Raw genomic sequence first — 24,119 nt, 5'->3', positions numbered from 1 at the left:
CATCATTAAGTAACAAATTAGTTGTATGTCTGGGATTAGCATGACTACTAACTCTAACAGGCATTACATTGTAATTTTTACAAGATATTCCTCTTGGATCTCTGTTAGGACTACTAGCAAAGTTCCACAACCTCCTAAATATCCCTGGAGTTTTTTGTTTAACATTTCCCCCGTCATTAACACATGGTCCTGAATTTGGCTCTACCCAGTTACCACAAAAGAAACATTTTTCACTTCCCTCCGGAACACATCTCCCACAATAAAGACACTTTCTTTCAGGGTAGTGGATAACATCCCTAAGAACCAGTGTACCTTCTGGATTTTTTTCATAACTTAAAGTATTTACATAACGTTTTTCAGGTGTCATTTGTTCTGCATATGTTGCTGAAGGAGTTAAAACTCCTGCTTTATCATGTGTCTTTGATTCTGCATGCATTGATATCAGTGAGGGATATAAGCTCCCTGTAACAGCTGGTGACTTTAGCTCTGTGTGCATTGATACTGCTGAGGGGGCTGACCCCCCTTCCACATTCCCATCATTATAAATAGCATTACATGTTATTGGAACATAGGGTGGTGGTATTACATTAGACATACAATCATCCTGTCTAATTCTTCTCTCATCTTCCAGTTCTTGTCAAACAATAAGCCATATATTTACAGTGTCCAAATAACCTTTCTTTTGTAACCAGTGACCATCTGTGGCCTGGAACCTTTTCCAAGCCTGAGTATCTAATATTCCTTCCTTTGGAAAATTAGCTCTTTTAAGGATAGCGTTTATACGCTTAATTCCTCTCCTTCCCTCACGTTCTGCTACAATGTCTATAGGTAAGCGCTTTTTCATTCTACTCCCTTTCCCTCCCATTGGGGTAATTAAGCCCTCTGGGTGTGGCCGAATCCACCTGCGGTGAAGAGGGATATGTCCTTGAACGAGAAGTATCTGTGTATCACTGGCTATAAGTTTTGTTTGGACACAAACCTTTCTTAGCCTATTTTTGTTCCTACTGAAAATTAACTTAACTTGTCTGGCTTTAACCTACCACATCTACAATGCATGTAATTTAAAACACCATATTTACCATTTACTAATGTCTGAGAACTTGCTGTGCACACTGCCAGTCTGCTACAATGATCAATAAGTCAATTATTCATTTCTATGCACTGACAACAATTGAGCATTCAAATGATATCCCACTATACTAGCAAATTCTGTTAAAACGCCTTTCTTATTCTGATTTGCTATCTATGTTGCAAAAAACACTGGGTAAATACTGCAAAATAATTAACCTTGGTACACCTTTGTACCGCACACAATTGCAAACTTGGTACGCCTTTGTACACAATTTCAATTGTTCTGTGGGCACATGCGCTAATAAGACATAAACAAAGATTCAGTCATTCAGCCACTTTAGACTTTGTACAACATGTAACAATGATTTTATCAATGGTGTAGGCAAGGCAAGGTTTGTGTCTCATATGACCACCCAGGTGCTTCCATTGACAGGTGACAGGACAAGCCTACAGTTGCGCGTGCCAAGGGCCGTCTTTGATGACCTTATGGACCAACCTCCTTTATACACTTTACACCGTTTCTTGTTATCTTAAAACAGACAGTTTACATGACACAGACAAGACAGTAAGCTGTTCATTATGGCGTCAACTGTTGGTCAGCATACCACAAATTCCAGCTAGCATTCAGGTCCCGTAAATGGCTGACCCAACTTTCATACACATACAAACATATAACAACAACTGCAATATGCCTTACGCCTTATGCCTTATCTTTATACTGTAGCTGCAACAAGCAATGCACCTTAGCTTAAGCAATATACCTGTATATGCCTTAGATTACAATAAGCAATAAACTTTAGCTGCGCAAGCAATACACCTGTATCTGCCTTAGATTACAACAAGCAATACTTTTTAGCTGCGCAATACAACATCATTTAAGTAATCTAGGCTGTGTGACAAGATACTTGGGTTTCTTTATAATGACAGTTCAAGGAAAAACATAAATGCCCATTGTTTTCTATAATGTACTAAAAATTACACTCATGGATTCTGATTTTGAGTAAAATATGACTGTTTTACAATCATTTTACTCACCCAATGTGAAATCAGAGTCCGTGAGAACAATTTTACTTCCACACAGAAACTTCTCATTAGATGCTTTTCCTTGTGTTAGTCATTCCGTGACGAGCTCTCATTTAATGATATCGCTGCTGCTGTCTAGGTAGCAGTGGTCCGGTTCCTTCAAGTATCATGTCACTTCTGGATATCAGGCCATAATGTATTGCTGAGAGAACCCAATCAGACACACAGCCGTATGTCTCATAAGTAATCTGTTTTACTGTAGTTTCTTCAGAGCATATATAAGGCACATTGTACATATTAGTCATGGTGGTCAGCTCACATTACTGTCCCCGAAGGTGGGGGCACACTCAGTATAACATATGTTCTTTCCATCTTTGGTAATCAGCAAATGTGCAGTGTACAGTTCATTTTACAACAAATTACATCACACACTTTCTATAGATGTTTCTCCCTACCAACAGAGTATATTCTTAACTCTGTACTTATAAGCTGCATCCACCTGTCCCTTACTTCATATAGATAAATATAGTACAGACAAGTTTGCTGACTGTCTCTAAGCTCAATACAGTTCATTAAATCTGTTTCATATAGTGAGGCTTATAACATTTTCAGCCCTTACTTGGAACTCACTTCTTTATTCAACACAAAAACATCTCCTATATGTGTATTTATCCATTTGATTATTATAACACAATATAGTAATAAAACATTAAGCTAACACGTTCAATCTCCGTGCCGTCAAACGTAGCCACGGTAAGTATTAATAGGCGAACATCCCCTGCTGCAACAGGTCCTCCTGAAGAGGAAGAGGCCTCATTACTTCTTGAAGTAGATCCCGAAGATCTGCGTACCAAGCCCTTCTTGGCCAGTCTGGAGCAATGAGGATCGCTTGAATCCTTGTTCTCCTTATGAGATTTAGAACTCTTGGGATGAGTGGAAGTGGAGGAAACACGTACACCGACTGGAACACCCACGGAGTCACTAGGGTGTCCACCGCCACTGCTTGCGGGTCCCTCGACCTGGAACAATACAGCCAAAGCTTCTTGTTGAGACAAGAGGCCATCATGTCGATCTGGGGTACGCCCCAAAGATCTGTTACTTCCTTGAACACCTCCGGATGAAGGCCCCACTCCCCTAGATGGAGATCGTGTCTGCTGAGGAAGTCCACTTCCCGGTTGTCTACTCCCGGTGTGAAGATTGCTGACAGCGCCAACGCGTGCTTTTCTGCCCAGAGGATGATTCTTTGTGCTTTTCTGCCCAGAGGATGATTCTGCCATTGCAGCTCTGCTCTTCGTTCCGCCCTGTCGGTTTATGTAAGCCACCGTTGTCACACTGTCCGACTGCACTTGAATGGCCCGATTTGTCAGAAGATGGGCCGCTTGGAGAAGACTGTTGTAGATGGCTCTTAGATCCAGAATGTTTATCGGCAGGCCGGCTTCCAGACTTGACCACCTTCCTTGGAAGATTTCCCCTTGAGTGACTGCGCCCAAGCCCCGGAGACTTGCATCCGTGGTTACAAGTATCCAGTAATGAGTCCCGAACCTGTGGCCCTCCAGAAGGTGAGGCAATTGCAGCCACCAGAGGAGTAAAATCCTGGCCTTTGGCGACAGACGTATTCTCTGGTGCATGTGTAGATGGGATTCCGACCACTTGTCCAGGAGATCCAGTTGGAGCGTGAAACCTCCCATATTGCAGAGCCTCGTAAGAGGCCACCATCTTCCCCAGAAGGTGAATGCACTGATGAACTGACGCCCGGGCTGGCTTCAGGACATCCCGGACCATAGTTTGAATCACCAACGCTTTTTCCTCTGGGAGAAACACCCTCTGCACCTCCGTGTCGAGGATCATTCCCAGAAAGGACAACCTCCTGGTTGGTTCCAAATGTGATTTTAGAAGATTCAGGATCCAACCATGTTCCCTGAGAAGCTGGGTCGTGAGTGTTATGGACCGTAGCAGCTTCTCCTTGGACGATGCCTTCATCAGCCGATCGTCCAGATACGGAATTATGTTCACCCCCTGTCTGCGGAGGAGAATCATCACTTCCGCCAACACCTTGGTGAATACCCTCGGTGCTGTGGAGAGCCCGAATGGGAGGGCCTGGAACTGAAAGTGACAGTCCAACAATGCGAATCGAAGATAAGCTTGATGCGGCAGCCAAATCGGAATGTGGAGGTACACATCCTTGATATCCAGGGATACTAGGAATTCCCCCTCCTCCAGACCTGATATCACTGCCCTTAGAGACTCCATTTTGAACTTGAACTCCCTCAGATAGGGGTTTAGTGATTTTAAGTTCAGAATGGACCTGACCGAACGAAAAGGTATAGTAATGAATAGTAATCTTTGTTTTGCTTATGAGGAGGCACTGGTACAATAGCCTGTACCTCCACCAACTTCTGGACAGCTTCTTGCAGGACAGTCCTGTCTGCCAGCAGAGCTGGCAAGCCTGATCTGAAAAATCGGTGAGAAGGGAGATTTTTAAATTCCAGCCTGTACCCCTGGGACACAATATCTTGCACCAAGGTGTCCAGGCCGGGGGACACCCAGACAAGACTGAAATGTCTGAGTCTTACTCCCACCGGCCCCACCTCCGGGGCGTGCAGTCCACCGTCATGTGGAGGACTTTGGTGTACCTGAAGCAGGTTTCTGTTCCTGGGAACCTGAAGCCGCAGGTTTCTTGAACTTGGGTCGACCTCCCCGAAAGAAGGTGTTGGACGGCTTGGCCTGTCTGGGCTCGTTAGACCGAAGGGGCTGTGATGTAACTGAAGAAAAGGGTTTCTTCGGAGCAGGTGTAGCTGAGGGAAGAAAGGGTGACTTACCAGCCGTAGCCATGGAGATCCACGCATCTAACGCTTCCCCAAAGCGAGCCTGACCTGTGTAGGGTAGGGTCTCCACACTTCTCCTGGATTCCACGTCGGCAGACCACTGGCGCAACCACAGTCCTCGACGAGCTTATACTGACATGGAGGAAATCCCCGCAGCCATGGAACCCAAGTCTTTCATGGATTCTACCAGAAATCCCGTCGATTCCTGAATGTTCCGTAAAAACAATTCAACTTCACATTTCTCCATAGTATCCAAGTCCTCAAGTAACGTGCCTGACCACTTTACTATAGCCTTGGCAATTCAAGCACTGGCAATAGTGGGACATAGGGTTGCCCCAGAAGCCGTGTACATGGATTTGAACGTATTATCAATTTTACAATCAGCCTGCTCTTTCAAGGCGGTATATCCTGGAACAGGTAAAACCACCTTTTTTGAGAGCCTGGATACTGACGTGTCAACAATAGGCGGGTTTTCCCATTTTTTCCTATCCTCTACCGGGAAAGGAAATGCTACCAGAACCCTTTTAGGTATCTGGAATTTTTTATCCGGGTTTTCCCAAGCCTTTTCAAATATAGCATTTAATTCCTTTGACGCAGGGGTTAGCGAGGCTTTCTTATTTTCAGTGAAGTAAGCCTCCTCAACCTGCTTGGGTGTTGTATCAGCAATATTCAACACATCCCTAATAGCCTCTATCATCAACTGCACCCCTTTTGCAAGAGATGCTGCCCCCCGCAACACATCCCCGTCACCGTCTGCAGTATCAGAATCGGTATTGGTATCATCCTGCATGATCTGAGCAAGAGCACGTCTATGTGAATATACAGCAGGGAGCCCTGAGGTACCAGAACTGGACCAGACTGCCATAGAGTTCTGTAAAGCCTGAGTTCTGTAAACCCTATTTGAAATCTGAGAAATCATAGATTTGATAGAGGATAACCACTCAGGCTCCCTTGCTGGAATCTGTGCTAAACCAGTGCAATCCTGATTACATGGAATCGGATCACCCTGAGAGGACATATCCTCTGCAGCATATGACACAGAAGAGGGGGTCATTCCGAGTTGATCGCTAGCTGCCGTTGTTCGCAGCGCAGCGATGAGGCTAAAAATCGGCACTTCTGCGCAAGCGTATGTCGAGCAGTGCGCACGCGCAACGTACTTTCACAAAAGCTGATGCAGTTTCACACAAGGTCTAGCGACGCTTTTCAGTCGCACTGCTGATCGGTGAGTGATTGACAGGAATGGGGCGTTTCTGGGAGGTAACTGACCGTTTTCCGGGAGTGTGTTGAAAAACGCAGGCGTGTCAGATACAAACGCAGGCGTGCCTGGGGAAACGGGGGAGTGGTTGGCCGAACGCAGGGCGTGTTTGTGACGTCAAAACAGGAACTAAACAGTTTGAAGTGATCGCTAGCTTGGAGTAAGTCTCGAGCTACTCTGAAACTGCACAATCTTTTTTTGTAGCAATGCTGTGATCCTTTCGTATGCACTTCTGCTAAGCTAAGATACACTCCCAGAGGGCGGCGGCCTAGCGTTTGCACTGCTGCTAAAAGCAGCTAGCGAGCGAACAACTCAGAATGAGTCCCTGGACATTGCTTAATGGAGACCACAGACACTCCACACACACACAGGGAAGGGCAGACAGAGTTTCACCCCCAAGAATAGCAAGAGAGACACAGAGATTGGAGCTAACCCACACACAGCGCTTTTAATATAAAGGGAGACCCCCTATCAGCGCTGACTGTGTACCTTAATAGGTTACACTAGGAGTGGCCAACCAGTCAGAGACAAAGAGCCAAAAAATCTTGTTAGGTACGTCAAAGAGCCGACATTGAGCCGAAGGCGCGCATGCAAAATTGGGGTGTAGCCTTGTGCCTGCTAGGCCACGCCCATGCTATAAAATACATTGAAAAAGCCAGATTCACATGAAATACATTTTAAAGCCAGACCCAACATAAAATACATTGAAAAAGCCAGATCCATACAATACACTTAAGCTCTACCATGTGTCACTCCATCCAGCACCCTCCTGTATCAGTCCAGCCAACTCCCCCTTGTGTCACTCCAGCACACCCTCATATGTCACTACAGCTGCCCCCCCAAACTCGTGCCATTGCAGTAGCCCTTATATGTCCTCTGTTTGCCAGTGGCTCCCTCAGTTCTTAGTCCCCGTAGTGCTGCTGCGTGTCTGGCTGGAGTTCAGCGGTTTCCAGATCTGTTGTAGTCATGTGACTTTGAGTGCCAGGAGCCACATCTGAATAAAGAAAGAGCCGCATGCGGCTCAAGAGCCACGGGTTGGCCATTGCTGGGTTACACAGTCGTTTTGCAGCCTCCTCCCCTTCTACAACCCCCTGGTACCGTGATAGATAGCTGGAGTTGCTGTGGAGGGACTTGCTCTTCACTGACAGCGTTGTGCAGGCAGGAAAATGGCGCTGAACGCTGCTGGGTCGGCTCTGAGGAGAAGCTCCACCCCCAAAATGGCACTGTCTTCCCGCTCTTCATAGGATTATACTGGCCTGAGGATTTGTGCTGGCTGAGATCCGGGGACTCCGACAGGCTGTGTGACTAGTGTAGGGTGCTCAGGGTGCCCCTCACAGTGCCGCACTATGTACCGCTGAGCCTGCGGAGCGCAGTTAATACTGCGTTCCTACCCTGTAGCCGCCATCTTCACACAGCAACTCGCTAGGGGGGTCGGTAATTCACTCGCCACAAATCTTCAGCTCTGTAAGGGGGTGGCGGCATGCTGCTGGAGTGAGCGATCCCCTGTGGCGGGGAACGATCTATCCCCTCAGGAGCTCAGTGTCCTGTCAGCAGAGATAGTGGCTCAGACCCTGCAGGGCGGACACTACTCCCCCCTTAGTCCCACGAAGCAGGAAGGCTGTTGCCAGCAGCATCCCTGTAAAATAATAAACTCTAAGATAAACTTTACTAGAGAAACTCTGTAGAGCTCCCCTAGCTGTGACCGGCTCCTCCAGACACATTTTCTAAACTGAGTCTGGTAGGAGAGGCATAGAGGGAGGAGCCAGCCCACACTCTCAAACTCTTAAAGTGACAATGGCTCCTGGTGGACTTGTCTATACCCCGTGGTACTAATGTGGACCCCAGCATCCTCTAGGACGTAAGAGAAAAAGGCCCCTAACAGCATCAGATGCAAAGAAAAAAAAAAGGTGCACGAGGTTGCTGTATGACTAAGCTAAGCGACACAGCCACCTGGCCTATCTATTAGTGTCACGCAGTGGCTGAATGTCGAGAGTGGGCCGCAATTGTGTGGTCCACTGACAGCATCTCCAGCGCGCTCCAGTCATTTTTAAAAAATTCTGCAATTGTTGGACTTACACGGCAGTACCCCAGGACTAATACAGCAGTACCCCTGTACTCATACGGCAGTGTCAGACAGCATGGCACTTTTCAAAAACTAGGCCCCAAACAGCCCCTCATGCAAAGATGTCGAAGAGGTGCAATGAGGTAGCTGTATGATTAAGATAAGCGACACAAACAATTCCAACTGTAATTATTTGTCCAAATCCCTGGAATTATACGTCCAACTCACTGGAATTAATTGGCAAAATCACTGTAATTATACATCCAAATCACTGGAATTAATTGGCAAAACCACTGGAATTATACGTCCAAATCACTGGAGTTAATTGGCAAAATCACTGTAATTAATAATTATACATCCAAATCACTGTAATTATACGTCCAAATCACTCTATTTAATAATTATACATCCAAATCACTGGAATTAATTGGCAAAATAACTGGAATTAATAATTATACGTCCAAATCACTGGAATTAAATGGCAAAATCTCAGTATCGCCTGCAGAGTGAAGTGGAATCTTGATGGGATTTGGAACCGGGGACACAATACCTCCATCGATTGTCTAAATCCCACTGCACTAATGGCGGATACCAGACGCACGTCTTACACCATCATAAGTGTCAAGGCCTCAGTTATAAGGGCTTCCATCGTCAACCACTAGTCATGAACATAGGCCAGGGCCTCAGCCGTTCCTTGCCACTCCGTGTCATAAATGGCATATTGGAAAGTTTACGTTTCTCCTCTGACCATTTCAATTTCTTTTTTTGGGTCTTTTTACTGATCTTTGGCTTTTTGGATTTTACATGCCCTCTGCTATCACATTGGGCACCGGCCTTGGCAGACGACGATGGCATTTCATTGTCTATGTCATGGCTAGTGGCAGCAGCTTCAGCACTAGGAGGGAGTGGTTCTTGATCTTTCCCTATTTTATTCTCAAATTTTTGTTCTCCATTATGTTTCTAGAGTTATATAACACAATATGCGGCACAGGAATGACTGATGGCTGATGGCCAAGACACTACCACTGGTCTGATGCAGCACAACACAGCAACACTGTGAGGGACTTGTTGTTGTTATTATTAATATTATTATTATTATTATTATTATAATACTGTAGCAGTGGACATATAGCAGCAGCGTATACAACTGTGACTGCCTGGTCACTGGAATTACTGATGGCCAGGACACTACCACTGGTCTGATGCAGGACAACACAGCACCACTGAAAGGGACTTATACAGCTACACTGGATATATGGCAGCAGAGGACACCACCATGGTGACTGGTCACTGGACTGATGCTGCACAAGACACTTCCCCTGGTCTAATGCAGGACAACACAGCACCACTGAAAGGGACTTATACAGCTACACTGGATATATGGCAGCAGAGGACACCACCACTGTGACTGGTCACTGGACTGATGCTGCACAAAACACTACCCCTGGTCTGATGCAAGACAACACATCAAAAATGCAAGGGACTTATACAGCAGCCAGCAGCACTGGGGACATATAGCAGCAGAGGACACCAACACTGTGATTGGCTGGACTGATGCAGCACAATACACTGACTACACTGGACTGGACTGAGCAGCACAACACAGCACAAGACTCGCCACCCCACTTTCCCGCCCCCACAGAGACACTGAGGACGGAGACACATCCTCTCACTACACTTTCCGAGACTGGAGTGAAAATGGCCGCAACGCGCGGCTCCTTATATGGAATCCAAATCCCGCGAGAATCCGACAGTGGGATGATGACGTTTTGCCTCGTTCGGGTTTCCGAGTCAGGCGGGAAAACCCAAGCCAGGCTCGGAACCGGACTCGAATGGTGAAGTTCGGTATGGTTCGGTTCCCTGAGAGCCGAACCCGCTCATCTCTAATTAGATATGCCCATAAACCTCAAACTATATAACGATTATATATACACATCAGTGAAGATGTCGAGCCTGATCATCCTACCTCACTGATGTGTCCTAATTAAGGCAACTGTATTGTAGGTTTTTCTGATAAACTGATGAAGTAAAAGGGGCAAGAAACCTGTTTGTATATCTACCTATACCTCTATCTGTGTGTCTACACTGTCTAGCAGCTTATACCTTCCTTCTCCTCACAGTTCTCATTGGATCCAATCTCTCCTCCATACCCTGATGCTAGAGCTCTGCCTCCAGCTCTACATTTATGGGGTGTGGATCGTTGGGTCGAAAGTAACTAGGTCGACAGTCATTAAGTCGACCACTGTTGGTCAACAGTGACTAGATTGACACCTGAAATAGGTCGACACAGTCATTAATTAGGTCAACATGGAAAAGGTCGACATGAGTTTCATTTTTATTTTTTTGGTGTTGTTTTCTTCGTAAAGTGACCAGAAACCCCAATTAGTGCACCGTGTCCCCTTGCATTGCTTGCGTTCGGGCAAGGTGCCTCGCTCCGCTACCACTGCACTCGGCACAGATTACTATTCACAATCGTAGTCCTTGTGGATCGTAAAGTATGAAAAAGTACAAAATTATTATAAAAAAAAACCCTCATGTCGACCTTTTCATGTGTCGACCTTTGCCTTGTCGACCTAGTGACCATGTTGACCTAATGCATGTCGACCAATAGTGGTCGACTTAATGAATGTCGACCTAAGTGTTGTCGACCTAAAGACCGGATACCCCATTTATAGGCCCCCTGCTTGGCTGGAGCACTTCCCTTCTTCCCAGAGCCGGCCCTAGGCATAGGCAAACTAGGCAATTGCCTAGGGCATCTGGTATGCCTAGGGGCACAAGCAGCTTCTGATGATTAAAATTATATGTGGCATGCCTATATTCTGTGTGTAGCATTTTGTATGCAGATACAGCCACAGTTGCACACAGTATATAGGTATGCTGCATATCATTTTAATCAGCAGAAGCTGCTTGTGCATCACAGCCACATAGCAATGCAAATAACATGCATTTTCATAAATTCAGAGCTGCCAGTTGACTCACGCCAGGAACTACATGTGTCATTATGTGTATAAGGGCATTAATAATGTGTAACATGTGTAAGGGGCACTATGTGTGTCATTATGTGTATAAGGGCACTAATAATGTGTGGCATATGTGTAAGGGACATTATGTGTGTCATTATGTGTATAAGGGCATTAACAATGTGCTGCATATGTGTAAGGGAAATTATGTGTATAATGGCATTAATAAAGGTTGGCATAATGTGTAAGGCGCATTATGTTCATAAGGACATTAATAATGTGTGTCATATGTGTAAGGGGCATTACTGTGTGGTATTATGTGTGTAAATGCATTACCAATGTGTGGCATTATGTGTATAAGGTGCTCTACTGTGTGGCATAACGTATAGAAAGTGCACTACTGTGTGGTCTAATGTGAATAAGTAGCAATATGGTGTGGTGTAATGTGAATAAGGAGCAATTCAGTATGATGTTACGAGAATGTGGGGCACTACTGTGAGGAGTAATGTATATAATGTAAAGCGGTACTACTGTGTGATGTAATGTGAATAAAGGACACTATCGTATGATAAATTGTGAATAAAGTTGCACTACTGTGAGGCATAATTTGAATTGTTGGTACTATTGTGTGGCCATGCCCCTTGCCAGCAAAAACACATAACTTTTTGGGCTGTTTGCCGAATTTGCACACTGTTCCTATTTAAATTACAGGGGGTAGGAAAACAAAAAAAGGACTGCTATGGGTGGGGGGGTGATGGTGCTGGGAAAGGGGTGCAGGGTCAGAGGCGGAACTAGCGGTGGTGCTAGGGGGCACCAGCCAAAATCTTGCCTAGGGCATCATGTTGGTTAGGGCCGGCTCTGCTTCTTCCCTCCCTGCAGAGCTCTGGAGAAAGCTGTGCATCTCTGCTATGTTGAGCGATCCCAGTGTTTCAGTACCGCAGTACTGTGCCTCATGCTGCAGCGAAGCCCCGTCCATTCACAGCATCTCCTCTCCCCAGCAAAGAGTGTCAGACAATGACTTCTCCCTCCCTGGTGCTCCAGCTGGCATTTCTTATTATCTACACTATAAACTCGCGGGTGACCTGATATATCGGTTGACATCAAGGGAAATAAACTGAAGAGAGAAAAGAGGGACATAACGAGGGAAGAGACAGAGGGGGTAATTCTGAGTTGATCGCAGCAGGAACTTTGGGGGTAATTCCAAGTTGATCGCAGCAGGAAATTTTTTAGCAGTTGGGCAAAACCATGTGCACTGCAGGGGGGGGGGGGCAGATATAACATTTGCAGAGAGAGTTAGATTTGGGTGGGTAATATTGTTTCTGTGCAGGGTAAATACTGGCTGCTTTATTTTTACACTGCATTTTAGATTGCAGATTGAACTCACCACACCCAAATCTATCTCTCTCTGCACATGTTATATCTGCCCCCCCTGCAGTGCACATGGGGGTAATTCTGAGTTGATCGCAGCAGGAACTTTGTTAGCAGTTGGGCAAAACCATGTGCACTGCAGGGGAGGCAGATATAACATGTGCAGAAAGAGATAGATTTAGGTGTGGTGAGTTCAATCTGCAATCTAAATTGCAGTGTAAAAATAAAGCAGCCAGTATTTACCCTGCACAGAAACAAAATAACCCACCCAAATCTAACTCTCTCTGCAAATGTTATATCAGCCCCTCCTGCAGTGCACATGGTTTTGCCCAACTGCTAAAAAATTTCCTGCTGCGATCAACTTGGAATTACCCCCATGGTTTTGCCCAACTGCTAAAAAATTTCCTGCTGTGATCAACTTGGAATTACCCCCAGAGATAAGAGAGATGGGGCAAGAGGGGGAGACGTAGGTGAGGAACATAGGTAAAGAGAGGCAGAGAAAGAAGGAAAGAGGAGGGGGAATTGGGTAGAGGCAAATAAGGGATAGGACAGGAAGAGAGACACAGAGGGCTAGATGCAAGTGGAAAGTGAAAAATTGCCAGCCAATCAACTCCTAACTGCCATGTCACAGGCTGTGTTTGAAAAAATAAGAATTTACTCACCGGTAATTCTATTTCTCGTAGTCCGTAGTGGATGCTGGGAACTCCGTAAGGACCATGGGGAATAGACGGGCTCCGCAGGAGACTGGGCACTCTAAAGAAAAGATTAGGTACTATCTGGTGTGCACTGGCTCCTCCCTCTATGCCCCTCCTCCAGACCTCAGTTAGGGAAACTGTGCCCGGAAGAGCTGACATTACAAGGAAAGGATATTTATGTGTAGAGAAGTCTCCAGACTTGACCACAGCCCTTGGAAGTTTCTTCCCTGAGTGACTGCCCCCCATCCTCGGAGGCTTGCATCCGTGGTCACCAGGACCCAGTCCTGTATGCCGAACCTGCGGCCCTCGAGAAGGTGAGCACTCTGCAGCCACCACAGAAGAGACACCCTGGCCCTTGGGGACAGGGTGATCAGCCGATGCATCTGGAGATGCGATTTGGACCACTTGTCCAACAGATCCCACTGAAAGATCCTTGCATGGAACCTGCCGAAGGGAATGGCTTCGTATGAAGCCATCATCTTTCCCAGGACTCGCGTGCAGTGATGCACCGATACCTGTTTTGGTTTCAGGAGGTACCTGACCAGAGATGCTAATTCCTGGGCCTTCTCCACCGGGAGAAACACCTTCTTCTGTTCTGTGTCCAGAATCATGCCCAGGAAAAGCAGACGCGTCGTAGGAATCAGCTGCGACTTTGGAACATTCAGAATCTAGCCGTGCTGTTGCAACACTTCCTGAGAGAGTGCTACGCTGATCAACAACTGCTCTCTGGACCTCGCCTTTATGAGGAGATCGTCCAAGTACGGGATAACTATAACTCCCTTCTTCCGAAGGAGTATCATCATTTCGGCCATTACCTTGGTAAATATCCTCGGTGCCGTGGACAGGCCAAACGGCAACGTCTGGAACTGGTAATGACAGTCCTGTACCACAAACCTGAGGTACTCCTGGTGAAGTGGGTAAATGGGGACATGCAAGTAAGCATCCTTGATGTCCAGCGACACCATAAAATCCCCCTATCCAGGCTTGCAATAACCGCTCTGAGCGATTCCATTTTGAACTTGAATTTCTTTATATAAGTGTTCAAGGACTTTAAATTCAGAATGGGTCTCACCGAACCGTCCGGTTTCGGTACCACAAACATTGTGGAATAGTAACCCCCTCCCTGTTGAAGGAGGGGGACCCTGATAATCACTTGCTGGAGGTACAGCTTGTGAATTGCCGCCAGTACTACCTCCCTTTCCGTGGGGGAAGCTGGCAAGGCTGATTTGAGGTAACGGCGGGGAGGAGTCGCTTCGAATTCCAGCTTGTATCCCTGAGATACAATTTGTACAGCCCAGAGATCCACCTGTGAGCGAACCCACTGGTTGCTGAAGTTTCGGAGACACGCCCCCACCGCACCTGGCTCCGCCTGTGGAGCCCCAACGTCATGCGGTGGACTTAGTGGAAGCAGGGGAGGACTCTTGTTCCTGGGAACTGGCTGCATGGTGCAGCTTCTCACCTCTACCCCTGCCTCTGGCAAGAAAGGATGCACCCCTGACCCTCTTGCCTTTCTGAGAACGAAAGGACTGCATTTGATAATACGGTGCTTTCTTAGGCTGTGAGGAAACCTGAGGCAAGAAAGTCGACTTTCCAGCTGTCGCTGTGGACACGAGGTCCGAGAGACCGTCCCCAAACAATTCCTCACCCTTATAAGGCAAAACCTCCATGTGTTTTTTAGAATCAGCATCTCCTGTCCATTGCCGAGTCCATAAGACCCTCCTGGCAGAAATGGACATAGCATTAATTCTAGAGCCCAGCAGGCAAATGTCCCTCTGAGCATCCCGCATATATAAGATGACGTCTTTTATATGGCCCAGGGTTAGCAAAACAGTATCCCTGTCGAGGGAATCTATGTCGTCTGACAGAGTATCTGTCCATGCTGCTACAGCACTACACATCCAGGCTGAAGCAATAGCAGGTCTCAGTAGAGTACCAGAGTGTGTATACACTGACTTCAGGATAGCTTCCTGCTTTCTATCCGCAGGCTCCTTTAGGGCGGCCGTATCCTGAGACGGCAGGGCCACCTTTTTAGATAAGCGTGTCAGCGCCTTGTCGACCCTAGGGGATGTTTCCCAACGTAACCTGTCCGTTGGCGGGAAAGGGTACGCCATCAGTAACCTCTTAGAAATCACTAGTTTCTTATCAGGGGAACTCCACGCTTCTAGACACAATTCATTTAATTCATCAGATGGGGGAAAAGTCACTGGCTGCTTTTTCTCCCCAAACATATAAACCCTCTTGGTATTAACAGGGTTAATCTCAGAAATGTGTAATACATCTTTCATTGCAATAATCATGTATCGGATGGCCTTGGTCATTTTAGACTGTAAATGTGCCTCATCATCGTCGACACTGGAATCGGACTCCGTGTCGACATCTGTGTCTACCATCTGAGATAGAGGGCGTTTAAGAGCCCCTGACGGTTTCTGAGTCGCCTGGGCAGGCGCGGGCTGAGACCCCGGCTGTCCCAAGGCTGCAGCGTCATCAAACCTTTTATGTAAGGAACTTACAATGTCCGTTAAGACCTTCCACATATCCATCCAATCAGGTGTCGGCCCCGACAGGGGCGACACCACACTTATCTGCCCTTGCTCCGCCTCCACGTAACCCTCCTCATCAAACATGTCGACACAGCCGTACCGACACACCGCACACACACAGGGAATGCTCAGACTGAGGACAGGACCCCACAAAGTCCTTTGGGGAGACAGAGAGAGAGTATGCCAGCACACACCACAGCGCTATATAACACAGGGATTTTTACTTATAATAAGTGATTACCCAATAGCTGCTTTATATGTCTTACTTGCGCCTAAATTTATGTGCCCCCCCCCCCTCTCTTTTTTACCCTTGTATCTGGATACTGCAGGGGAGAGCCTGGGGAGCTGCTTCCAGCGGAGCTGTGAAGAGAAAATGGCGCTGGTGTGCTGAAGAAGGCCCCGCCCCCTCAGTGGCGGGCTTCTGTCCCGCTTTCTGTGTAAAAAAATGGCGGGGGGTTTTACATATATACAGTGCCAGACTGTATATATGTATTTTTATTGCCAAAAGGTACTTCAATTGCTGCCCAGGGCGCTCCCCTCCCCCCCCCCAGCGCCCTGCACCCTACAGTGCCCGGAGTGTGTAAGTGTGCTGGGAGCAATGGCGCACAGCTGCGGTGCTGTGCGCTACCTTAAATGAAGACAGGAGTCTTCTGCCGCCGATTTCGTCGTCTTCAAGCTTCTGTTCTTCTGGCTCTGCGAGGGGGACGGCGGCGCGGCTCCGGGAACGGACGATCGAGGACAGGTGCCTGTGTTCGAACCCTCTGGAGCTAATGGTGTCCAGTAGCCTAAGAAGCACAAGCTAGCTGCAAGCAGGTAGGTTTGCTTCTCTCCCCTTAGTCCCACGTAGCAGTGAGTCTGTTGCCAGCAGAAGCTCACTGAAAATAAAAAACCTAATAAATACTTTCTTTACTAGTAAGCTCAGGAGAGCCCACTAGGAGCACCCAGCTCTGGCCGGGCACAGATTCTAACTGAGGTCTGGAGGAGGGGCATAGAGGGACTAGCCAGTGCACACCAGATAGTACCTAATCTTTTCTTTAGAGTGCCCAGTCTCCTGCGGAGCCCGTCTATTCCCCATGGTCCTTACGGAGTTCCCAGCATCCACTAGGACGTCAGAGAAATGGCAGTTAGGAGCTGATTGGCTGTTACTTTTTTACTCTCCATTTTATCACTTTCCAAGCGATGATGCATCTGGCCCAGTGAGATAGGAGAAAATGGTGACAGACATGGAAAAGCAGGATAAACACAGAAATAAGAGAAGGACAGCAACACCGGGCATAAGAGAATTATTTTATATGTGCATATAACCTCATATTTAGTGTTAAGCACTGGTAAGGGGGAGTGTGAGAGGAAGAAAGTGGGCGTGTGGAGAGAGAACAGGGATGAATGGGGAATGCAAGAGTGAGATCAGGGGGGGAAGGTGGGGGAAGAAAGGGAGCAAGAGAGCAGATGGCTGGAAAAGACAGAGGGATTGAATGGGGGAAGGTAATATGTAATGGGGGGGGAGGTAATGTGAGGGGACCCCTGCAAAGACAGTGAAACCCCTTTTTCACCTGTAGCACGGGTCGCAGCTGGGAGCCTGACACGGCTGCGACCCGTGCTACAGCCCCCTTTCCCACAGCGCTTACCAACCCGGCATATTGCCGGGTTGGTGACGCTGATGCGGCAGGGGCGGTGCTGGGAGTTCACATGATCATCTGATCTCCCAGCGCCGCCCTCCCATTCACTGTGAACCGGATCCGTGTCGCCGTTCTCACTACACAGCTTACCCGGCAAGATACCCGGGTAGGATTCCCGGATCACTTGATCTGGGAATTTGCCAGGGGGTCCGTTTCCACTAGGAAAAACACGGGTAAATGCGTGCCCCCGCGCATTTACCCGTGTTTTTAAAGGTAGTGGAAAAGGGGTATAAGTCTGTCTATCTATCTATCTATCTATCTATCTATCTATCTATCTATATGCATGAAGCTCACCTAACCTGCTTGTGATCGATCTAATTTTATATATATATATATATATATATATATACTGCTCAAAAAAATAAAGGGAACACTAAAATAACACATCCTAGATCTGAATGAATGAAATATTTTGATTAAATACTTTGTTCTTTACATAGTTGAATGTGCTGACAACAAAATCACACAAAAATGATCAATGGAAATCAAATTTATTAACCCATGGAGGTCTGGATTTGGAGTCACACTCAAAATTAAAGTGGAAAAACACACTACAGGCTGATCCAACTTTGATGTAATGTCCTTAAAACAAGTCAAAAGGAGGCTCAGTAGTGCGTGTGGCCTCCACGTGCCTGTATGACCTCCCTACAATGCCTGGGCATGCTCCTGATGAGGTGGCGGATGGTCTCCTGAGGGATCTCCTCCCAGACCTGGACTAAAGCATCCACCAACTCCTGGACAGTCTGTGGTGCAACGTGGCGTTGGTGGATGGAGCGAGACATGATGTCCCAGATGTGCTCAATTGGATTCAGGTCTGGGGAACGGGCGGGCCAGTCCATAGCATCAATGCCTTCGTCTTGCAGGAACTGCTGACACACTCCAGCCACATGAGGTCTAGCATTATCTTGCATTGGGAGGAACCCAGGGCCAACCGCACCAGCATATGGTCTCAAAAGGGGTCTGATGATCTCATCTCGGTACCTAATGGCAGTCAGGCTACCTCTGGCAAGCACATGGAGGGCTCCATGTGCCCTCCATGTGCTCGCCAGCCCACACCATTACTGATCCACTGCCAAACCGGTTATGCTGGAGGATGTTGCAGGCAGCAGAACGTTCTCCTTGACGTCTCCAGACTCTGTCACGTCTGTCACATGTGCTCAGTGAGAACCTGCATTCATCTGTGAAGAGCACAGGGCGCCAGTGGCGAATTTGCCAATCTTGGTGTTCTCTGGCAAATGCCAAACGTCCTGCATGGTGTTGGGCTGTAAGCACAACCCCCACCTGTGGACGTCGGGCCCTCATACCACCCTCATGGAGTCTGTTTCTGATCGTTTGAGTAGACACATGCACATTTGTGGCTTGCTGGAGGTCATTTTGCAGGGCTCTGGCAGTGCTCCTCCTGTTCCTCCTTGCACAAAGGCAGAGGTAGCGGTCCTGCTGCTGGGTTGTTGCTCTCCTACGGCCTCCTCCACGTCTCCTGATGTACTGGCCTGTCTCCTGTTAGCGCCTCCATGCTCTGGACACTACACTGACAAACACAGCAAACCTTCTCGCCACAGCTCGCATTGATGTGCCATCCTGGATGAGCTGCACTACCTGAGCCACTTGTGTGGGTTGTAGACTCCGTCTCATGCTACCACTAGAGTGAAAGCACCGCCAGCTTTCAAAAGTGACCAAAACATCAGCCAGAAAGCATAGGAGCTGAGAAGTGGTCTGTGGTCACCACCTGCAGAACAACTCCTTTATTGGGGGTGTCTTGCTAATTGCCTATAATTTCCACCTATTGTCTATTCCATTTGCACAACAGCATGTGAAATTGATTGTCAATCAGTGTTGCTTCCTAAGTGGACAGTTTGATTTCACAGAAGTGTGATTGACTTGGAGTTACATTGTGTTGTTTAAGTGTTCCCTTTATTTTTTTGGGCAGTGTATATACATATATATATATATATATATATATATAAAATTAGATCAATCTCAAGCGGGTTAGGTGAGCTTCATGCATTGGAGTCGTCATTGTGGGTGGTGTGCAAAAGTTAATTCGACAGTGTAAAAATATGCTTTGTGGGAAGTTTGCCACCTGCACAGGTATAGGCATGTGTTTTAAATATATGTGCACCTTTAAAGACCTGCTGGTAATTTTCAGAATGGTGAAGGTTTGGAGATGTTTTTAGCTGTATTGTTTTTTCATGTTATTTAGGGGTAGAAAGGTCTTGGAGTGGAGGATGTGTAGGGGTACTGTCCAGGTAGAAGAAGGGGGTGGCCAACAACTCAGACTGCCGCAGATGGCATGTGTCACCTGGTTTGAGTACAGATGAGGGGTATATGCTTTCTGGGTCACCCTTTCCCTTTTGATTTTCAATTTAAGAAATAATTTGTGACTTTTATTTTTGTCAACTCACAGCTTTGTGGTTATTTTAGTATAGGATATTATATGTTAAATTGTTATTGCCATTAGGAAACCATCAACCACTAAGCAACTTAAGTGGATTCGTTTTGCAATTAATTGATGTGTTATATAATAATCATCACTGGTTTATATCTTAGACTATAAATTATAAGCTCTGAGAAATGTGCTGTTGAAGTGTGACTGGTCGGAACAAAATATGTCCTATTAAATCATAGGACAAAGCTTGATCTCTACACACTCAAAGGTGGCGCAAAATCATCTAGAGTTGGAAGTTACATTTTCTATATTAAAAGTAATTGAGTCAAAATACCTCCACATTGTTGTTTTCCCCTTTAAAAGTCAAAAACAAATTCTTTCCTATAGTAGTCAAAAGAGAGATGTAAAGTGATGCAAATACATGGCTGTGACTTGATCAGGGGCGGATTGGGAACAAAAAGCGGCCCTGGAAAAATTTGTACTAGTGGCCCCACATGGGCAGCACCAGAGGTGTAAGGTCTAGCCATGGCAGCAGCACCCTCCCCCCAAGACTTTCCAGATAGTGGGCATGTCCAACATCAAGGGAGAAGTTAAACAGAAATAAAAATAAGATTTTACTCACCGGTAAATCTATTTCTCGTAGTCCGTAGTGGATGCTGGGAACTCCGTAAGGACCATGGGGAATAGACGGGCTCCGCAGGAGACTGGGCACTCTAAAAGAAAGATTAGGTACTATCTGGTGTGCACTGGCTCCTCCCACTATGACCCTCCTCCAGACCTCAGTTAGGATACTGTGCCCGGAAGAGCTGACACAATAAGGAAGGATTTTGAATCCCGGGTAAGACTCATACCAGCCACACCAATCACACCGTATAACTCATGATACTACACCCAGTTAACAGTATGAAATATAACTGAGCCTCTCAACAGATGGCTCAACAATAACCCTTAGTTAGGCAATAACTACATACAAGTATTGCAGACAATCCGCACTTAGGATGGGCGCCCAGCATCTACTACGGACTACGAGAAATAGATTTACCGGTGAGTAAAATCTTATTTTCTCTGACGTCCTAGTGGATGCTGGGAACTCCGTAAGGACCATGGGGATTATACCAAAGCTCCCAAACGGGCAGGAGAGTGCGGATGACTCTGCAGCACCGAATGAGAGAACTCAAGGTCCTCCTCAGCCAGGGTATCAATTTTGTAGAATTTTAGCAAACGTGTTTGCCCCTGACCAAGTTGCAGCTCGGCAAAATTGTAAAGCCGAGACCCCTCGGGCAGCCGCCCAAGATGAGCCCACTTTCCTCATGGAATGGGCTTTTACTGATTTAGGATGCGGCAATCCAGCCGCAGAATGCTCCAGCTGAATTGTGCTACAAATTCAGCGAGCAATATTCTGCTTAGAAGCAGGAGCACCTATTTTGTTGGGTGCCTACAGGATAAAAAGCGAGTCAGTTTTCCCGACTCCAGCCGTCCTGGAAATATAAATTTTTAAGGCCCTGACTACGTCCAGTAACTTGGAATCTTCCAAGTCCCTAGTAGCCGCAGGCACTACAATAGGTTGGTTCAAGTGAAAAGCTGATACCACCTTAGGGAGAAACTGGGGACGAATCCTCAATTCTGCCCTATCCATATGGAAAACCAGATAAGGGCTTTTATATGACAAAGCCGCCAATTCTGACACACGCCTGGCCGAAGCCAAGGCCAATAACATGACCACTTTCCACGTGAGATATTTCAAATCCACAATTTTAAGTGGCTGAAACCAATGTGATTTTAAGAAACTCAACACCACGTTGAGATCCCAAGGTGCCACAGGAGGCACAAAAGGGGGCTGAATATGTAGCACTCCCTTTACAAATGTCTGTACTCCAGGCAGTGAAGCCAGTTCTTTCTGGAAGAAAATCGTCAGAGCCGAAATCTGGACCTTAATGGAACCCAATTTTAGGCCCATAGTCACCCCTGACTGTAGGAAGTGCAGAAAACGACCCAGCTGAAATTCCTCTGTTGGGGCCTCCTGGCCTCACACCACGCAACATATTTTCGCCAAATACGGTGATAATGGTTTGCGGTTACTTCTTTCCTTGCTTTTATCAGCGTAGGAATGACTTCTTCCGGAATGCCCTTTTCCTTTAGGATCCGGAATTCAACCGCCCTGCCGTCAAACGCAGCCACGGTAAGTCTTGGAACAGACAGGGCCCCTGCTGTAGCAGATCCTGTCTGAGCGGTAGAGGCCATGGGTCCTCTGATATCATTTCTTGAAGTTCTGGGTACCAAGCTCTTCTTGGCCCATCCGGAACCACGAGTATCGTTCTTACTCCTCGTTTTCTTATTATTCTCAGTACCTTTGGTATGAGAGGCAGAGGAGGGAATACATAAACCGACTGGTACACCCACGGTGTCACTAGAGCGTCCACAGCTATTGCCTGAGGGTCCCTTGACCTGGCGCAATATCTATTTTTTTGTTTAGGCGGGACGCCATCATGTCCACCTGTGGCCTTTCCCAACGGTTTACCAACAGTTGGAAGACTTCTGGATGAAGTCCCCACTCTCCCGGTTGTAGGTCGTGTCTGCTGAGGAAGTCTGCTTCCCAGTTGTCCACTCCCGGAATGAACACTGCTGACAGTGCCAAGACGTGATTTTCCGCCCATCGGAGAATCCTTGTGGCTTCTGCCATCGCCATCCTTCTTCTTGTGCCGCCCTGTCGGTTTACATGGGCGACTGCCGTGATGTTGTCTGATTGGATCAGTACCGGCTCGTTTTGAAGCAGAGGCCTTGCCAGACTTAGGGCATTGTAAATGGCCCTCAGTTCCAGAATATTTATGTGTAGGGACGACTCCTGACTTGACCAAAGTCCATGGAAATTTCTTCCCTGTGTGACTGCCCCCCAGCCTCGAAGGCTGGCATCCGTGGTTACCAGGACCCAGTCCTGTATGCCGAATCTGCGGCCCTCTTGAAGATGAGCACTCTGCAGCCACCACAGTAGAGATACCCTGGTCCTTGGAGACAGGGTTATCAGCCGATGCATCTGAAGATGCGATCCCGACCACTTGTCCAAGAGGTCCCACTGAAAGGTTCTTGCATGGAACCTGCCGAATGGAATTTTGCTTCGTAAGAAGCTACCATTTTTCCCAGGACTCGTGTGCAGTGATGCACGGATACCTGTTTTGGTTTCAGGAGGTCTCTGACTAGAGATGACAGCTCCTTGGCTTTCTCCTGCGGGAGAAACACTTTTTTCTGTTCTGTGTCCAGAACCATCCCCAGGAACAGTAGGCGTGTGGTAGGAACCAGCTGTGACTTTGGAATGTATAGAATCCATCCGTGCTGTTGTAGCACTTCCCGAGATAGTGCTACTCCGACCAACAACTGCTCCTTGGACCTCACCTTTATAAGGAGATCGTCCAAGTACGGGATAATTAAAACTCCCTTTTTTCGAAGGAGTATCATCATTTCTGCCATTACCTTGGTAAAGACCCTCGGTGCCGTGGACAGTCCAAACGGCAGTGTTTGGAATTGGTAATGGCAATCCTGTACCACAAATCTGAGGTACTCCTGGTGAGGATGGTAAATGGGGACATGTAGGTAAGCATCCTTGATGTCCAGGGATACCATGTAATCCCCCTCCTCCAGGCTTGCAATAACCGCCCTGAGCGATTCCATCTTGAACTTGAATTTTTTTATGTATGTGTTCAAGGATTTCAAATTTAAAATGGGTCTCACCGAACCGTCCGGTTTCGGTACCACAAACAGTGTGGAATAGTAACCCCTTCCTTGTTGAAGTAGGGGCACCTTGACTATCACCTGCTGGGAATACAGCTTGTGAATTGCCTCTAGCACAGCCTCCCTGCCTGAGGGAGTTGTCGGCAAGGCAGATTTGAGGAAACGGCGGGGGGGGAGACGCCTCGAATTCCAGCTTGTACCCCTGAGATACTACTTGAAGGATCCAGGGATCCACCTGTGAGCGAGCCCACTGATCGCTGAAATTTTTGAGGCGGCCCCCCACCGTACCTGGCTACGCCTGTGGAGCCCCCGCGTCATGCGGTGGACTCAGAGGAAGCGGGGGAAGAATTTTGATTCTGGGAACTGGCTGACTGGTGCAGCTTTTTCCCTCTTCCCTCGTCTCTGTGCAGAAAGGAAGCGCCTTTGACCCGCTTGCTTTTCTGAAGCCGAAAGGACTGTACCTGATAATACAGTGCTTTCTTAGGCTGTGAGGAAACCTGAGGTAAATTTTTTTTTTCTTTCCCCCAGCTGTTGC

The sequence above is a fragment of the Pseudophryne corroboree genome, chromosome 1, assembly GCF_028390025.1.
Source record: "Pseudophryne corroboree isolate aPseCor3 chromosome 1, aPseCor3.hap2, whole genome shotgun sequence".
In the NCBI taxonomy this organism is placed as follows: domain Eukaryota; kingdom Metazoa; phylum Chordata; class Amphibia; order Anura; family Myobatrachidae; genus Pseudophryne; species Pseudophryne corroboree.
The sequence above is the reverse complement of the archived record's forward strand: the minus strand, read 5'-3'. Positions refer to the sequence as shown.